The following is a 6000-nucleotide window of genomic DNA, read 5'->3' as shown; positions in this document are numbered from 1 at the left end:
TATATAAAACATAATAATATAATATTTTTTTTATAATCCCCACACCCTCCACTGACATTTAAAAAAAAGCTAAATTGGGCTTCTCTACCATTCATGGAGATTTCTAGCAGTGACTTGACATTTATATCAAGGGGTGAAGACCTCCATTAAATACTTTTTTGCTTGCGATTCCTTTGATACATGTGGGCCAGATTTTAGGCTTTAAAGGCTATTAATTTAATTTCTTAAATAATCACACAGATAAGAATAGTTCAAGGTAATGGAGAATTAAGAGGCCAATCTGAAAAATGTTAGGTCTAACATCAGATTAACAGAAACTAACAAAAACTTTGTATATATATATATATATATATATATATATATATATATATATATATATATATATATTTACTCACAGAGTCCATTGCACACCATTCCAAATATTCCAAGCCCGGTGCTAGTAACCAGCAGTTTCCATGTAAAACACTTTCAAAAAGATGGTCAGCACTCCAGGTCTTTAAATAGACAATTTCATTTTATTCAAAGTCAAGTCGACGTTTCAGTCATTACTGACTTTCATCAGGACATATAGAGTAGTGTGTAAGAAAAAATAAAATAATCCTATATAAAGATGTACAGTATGCATATGATGCACAGACCATGATGTCCCTGAAGCGAGTGAGCAATGATACATTACATGGAGGAAATATTCATAGAACACAAAGTATCCACCATGCTGGTAGAACTGATGTGTTCTTAGCGCAAGGTCAGATATCACCCTACTTTAGATATCCTTCTTCTGCAGGCATGTTCTCAAAGCATGTTTTCATTCTTACAGTGTTTTTACCAACCATTTGTCTAAAAAAATTAAGATGGCCCCCAATTTAGATTTTATCTTAATTAAGAACAATCACCAACTTATTCACCATCCCTATCAAACACATCAATACATAGTAAGTGCACTGAAACACATTTAAATAACATGTATACTTAAATCCTATACAGACTGACACATGTTAAAATATCCAATTTGCCTAAAGTGAATGGATTTCATGTTCCCCATCAAAGTGATTGAGCCAAGAAATATCTCATTAAAATGTCAGATTTTGTGTCATGGCTCTTGGTGTCCTTAAGATGCAGGACGTAGGACAATTTGATGCTTATCATGTAACTATTCAAGTGGACAACCACAAGATGACTAAATTCACTGGTAACATTTACATAAACTATTAATGCCACAAGGCAGAAACATCTTGGTTCCTAACTATGTTCCTCAGGGTTTGTCATAGCTTAACAGCGCTCAGTGTCGAAGAGTGAAATGGGATTTAAGATGTCTGTAACATATTTACATATTAATCCAAGACAAAAGGGAGCGTTCATTTGCAGTTGATACCTTTTTCTAGGTCAACATAGGGAAATACATGTAGTTATATAAGATAATGGGACGTCAGAGGTCTCCTCTTTAGATGGAATCAGATGATTATTTACATATGCAGCATGATAGTAAAAAATAGTCTTGGGTAATGTTATAACTGAGCACAATATTATAAAATAAGCACAATTCTGATTTAGGAAAAGTGGTAGTTGGATGCAGAACCTTGCCATGATCTTTTATACAACCTAGTGTTAGTTACTCATGCTGCTGAGTTTAGGGCTGTAGAATACTCTGAATAAAACTTCTGTCAAAAACCAGCTAGGCAGACAATAAATGGGGAACTTCCCTTTGCCAATTTAACAGAAGATATGCTGCAAAAAGGGGAGAATGTAGAAGAAAAACTGACTCAACCACCTCTACAGGACAACCTTACCAAGCGGCCATCAGTTGAGACTATGTAGTACAGGTTGGCGAGCCTGTTGTTGTTACTTGGTTTGAGCAGAGTCAGGGCAAGACTGCATCCTAGGCTTGGCTTGGTGAGACATACATGAGTTGAGCCAAAAGCTCAATTAACAGGAGAAAAAATAAGCAAGGACTGAAGGAGAGAGGGCATCAGAAGAGGAGAGAGGACATCTTTGGGTCCCAAAGATGTCTTACCCAAAGAGCAATGCTTAGTATGGTCAAGTTTAATAACAGCATTGAAAACCCTTTAAAATATTTTTAAGAAATAGTATATTAACAGATGCACTGTAACACAAGTAGATGAATTGCACATGAGTATTGTGTAGCTACAAAAGCATAAAAATGAACATAAAATAGTAAGTCATATGTATGGCACCGAGGTAGGAAAATCAATGCAATTGCTTATGAGACAGCTGTAACTATAATACATTCAGCATTTGTACTCCATAGCCATTTGAATACTGGATATTAAATGTACTTATTCATACGTCATATTTATTAATAGTTACCGAAAATAATTGTGAAAAATACATGTAATAAAAGGAAAACCATGAAGCATTACCCGATCATGTCACCTACCTGGACATGTGCCAGACAATTTAGAAATACTCTTTCAATGGTACATTTCTAGTGCTGATATTGTCTTAGATATATTCAATATCTAACATTTTACTAAGCAAAAGGGCAATAGTATATCCAGAAAAGATTCTTCCTTAAGGATATATATTTATTTGTATTAATCTATCAAATTATTTAAATGCTTTACAGTAATGATAATAAAATTACTAAAATAGTCAAAATATTCTAATAAAGGCAGCTCAAGAATAGGTATAGCTTGTGGGTTTATAAAGTCACGGGGGAGATTGTGACAAACGCCAGCAGATTCTGTAGCACTATTATTGTAGGGGAACAATAATATCAATGCTGACAATATACATTTGACTATAGGATTTACACATATAAGACATAATGATGCAGAGGGAGCCCTTATTCTTGAGAGCTCTTTGGTCTATTAGGAGGTTGAAGGTGAGAAGCTTTTTAAAGTGGGCTATAATATCTGCATATATTGTGTGCTGTAGTCAGTAAATAAGTATTTTACCAATCTCAACCCTGAAAAGGTTTAATGTTCCCATCCTGCACTTTTAATTATCTGTAAATTTGTAAACATTTTAGGAATGAGTCGGCTGTGAAACTTTAGGTTTTAGGTCTTGGTAAAATATGGCAGATTTAAACTATACCCAGATCACACTGATGAGCTTAAGGGATAAAAGAGGAGAAAAAAGGTTATTCTTTGGATATCACTTTTACACTTGGGGGAACTCCATGAGATTTCCAAAGGGTGAAATCAAATACAAAATAGTTTAACTTAGCACACCATAGGACAGACAATTAAGCTGCTGTCCATCCTCAGCGAAGTTGTTCTCAAACCTTTGCAAACCCAATATCACCCTTCAGTTAGTCCAGATGAGGACATCCTTGTTCACTTGTCCCAAGAGGAAAATAAATCTACCGATGAGAACTATAACAGCCAACGTGTATGTCTGGGGCTGTTGGGTCCCTTATGCATAGAGGGTTTAGGTTGCCTTGGCTTTCAATTCTGGACTGCCCTTAAGGGCAAGATCAGATTGAGATGGAGATGTCACTCTTTGGGCTTACAAGAAAATATGGGAGTCATATCCCAGTGCTCACCAATAAGGACAGTGACCATGGAGGTGAGTCTGAGTGGAGGCAGAGATGCTACCCTAGGTCAGGACTAAGGCAGCATCAAGGGGTAATATACCACCTATTCATGTGTATGTTGAACTTACTTTCTGAGTACCGGTTTTGTTTTTTTGGTTTGAGTTACAAAAAAAACCCAAATTGAAAATCTATAGTTTATAAATTTTCCCATTTTGTTTAAAGTTGGAAAACCCAGGGAGAAAACAATATAAATGCAATACATTAATCAGTGAACAAGAACCCTAAATGTTCCACTGTGTATCTATTACAGTGATAAATTAGAGTACTCGTTTGTTGGAGGGGGCAGGGGTAAACTCATCTTAAAGGAAATAAAGTGACTTTGGGTTTTTCCATAACATTTGATGATGAAATATATAGCCAAGTTGAATTTTTGTTAGTGTTGCCCATATATTTGGAATGCGATCCTTAAACCCAGTTTTAATGCATCGATTAGCTTTTACAGCAATAAATAAGGAGAACATTTGAGAAAAGAATATTTATTTAGCAGCAGAACATTAAGCCAAGATTTTTCCAATAAACTCCCTATTCACTGAGATATAATTATAATGTGAGTTTTAATCAACACTGAATAAATGTACTGCTCAGTAACGGAAATTAGAAAAGCCAAGATTTCTAAACACGCTAATAATTTTAATTTAAAAAATAGAATATGGCAGCATTTATAGCACAAGTACGCTATATAGAAACAGTTCTTTGGAATTAAACCGTTTCCCATGTTAGACTTGGTTTTTAATTCTGTTTTATTTTTGTTACTTCATTAAAAAAACAAAACACTATGCAACAGTGAACCACAGAAAAAAACTAAATAACTTTTCGTAGGTCTTCCATCATTAAGTTGTTAAGTTGTAGGTGTTGTTGAGGCACCTTCAGCTTCAGCCCAGTTTAGCTTAATGAAGTATTTGGATGGTCTCTGTCTTCTTTTCCCATTGCTGGATCATAGAGGTGTGGTGGTTCTTCACTATAGAATGATTAAGAATTTAGCAGCGTTAAGGCAAAACATGATTAAAGATGTTCTTTGTATGAAGATCTGGATGTCAGAGGCAAGCCTCTAGGGTTCCTACCTACTTATTAGCTGTATTATTGTAGTTTCTAATATGACCAGGCTAGTCTTCAAGCCCTTATCAGCCAATGGGAAGTCAGATATTTTAAAAAAATTGGGGGGTGAGGGTGGTGACAAAATATCCTTTCAACCTATCCCTTCTCACCGCAATACCTCCTTACCTATTTTTGCAGCTAACATTTGGCACTCAGAATCATGAGAATCATGAGATGCGCGTTTCAAAGCAGCTGCAGTACCATTCCATAATTATATAAAAGCCTCACTTTTGGCACTCCAGTTGTTGAATACTCACTTTTCCATGATGCTTAACAAGAAGTCTGACTAAGCGTCACAGGATTATTAACTAACCCTAACTGTAATACATGTTTGCAAAAAAAACTACATTGTGTCTGCAGCATACAAACTGTGTCGCTGGTCAGGTCTTGACTCTGTGTCTGTGAAGGAGCAGCTGCCAAAGTGAAGGGCAGGAGACCAGCTACAGCGAGAGGAAGAGAGCAGACCAAGCCACTCTGACAGCAGGGGGTGCACAGAATTAAATATTTTTTGTGCCTGATGTTTTTGTTCTACTCTCTATGTGTAGTTAATCTACTCTAAACAGTCTGCTGTTTCTCCCCCTCATGCTGCTGTTCCAGTGGGCCCAAAGGGGCTGTGTGCCCACTCTTGCCCCCTCCACTTGCTTAACACATGTTGCATTGGGAACACATCTGTATCTTAAATGACATATCTAATGTAACAAATATCTACAGAACAGAAATCAGAAATTTTCATTTATCCTCATGGCTAAGAATATTTTTTCCTGTTGGAAATACCCCAAGCTTACAAGACAAAAAGAGACTTTTTTATTTTATTAATATTTATTTGTTTGTAATATTTGTATTGAAAAATATCTTAGATAATATGGTAATGCTACAGAATCTGTTGGTGCTTTATAAATGTAATGTAACGTAAAAGGTACTTTTAGGTGGTAACGTTATGATAGCTTTAGTAAAAACTATACTTATTGATGAAATACGCCATTAGTCACGCTGACGTTAGGTAATAGCCGATGGCTAGAATGCCGTGTTCCTATGAGATTAGGACGAGGTTAACATATCTATGATAACTGTTTTTGAATAACCTTTAATTTAAAATATCACTGTGTCTAATTAAAAAATCAATTTCCTTTATTGTTCTCTTCTTTAATAGCAACATGATTAATAGTATGTCAGGTAAACTCTGTACCGAATGACATTTCCATTAGAAGTTTGCTATGTGTGAAATATTCATTATGATCTACTATTAATGATTCATGAAAAAATGCAATTTACACTTTTTCCCTACAGATCCTTTATCGGCCAATAGAACCACTTCATTTGCCATACAGACCAGACAGGGTTGCCAGTGA

This window comes from Sceloporus occidentalis, unplaced genomic scaffold, assembly GCF_023333645.1.
Source record: "Sceloporus occidentalis isolate IW3139 unplaced genomic scaffold, rSceOcc1.0.p SCAF_213, whole genome shotgun sequence".
Lineage (NCBI taxonomy): Eukaryota > Metazoa > Chordata > Lepidosauria > Squamata > Phrynosomatidae > Sceloporus > Sceloporus occidentalis.
This window is presented reverse-complemented; position numbering follows the sequence as displayed.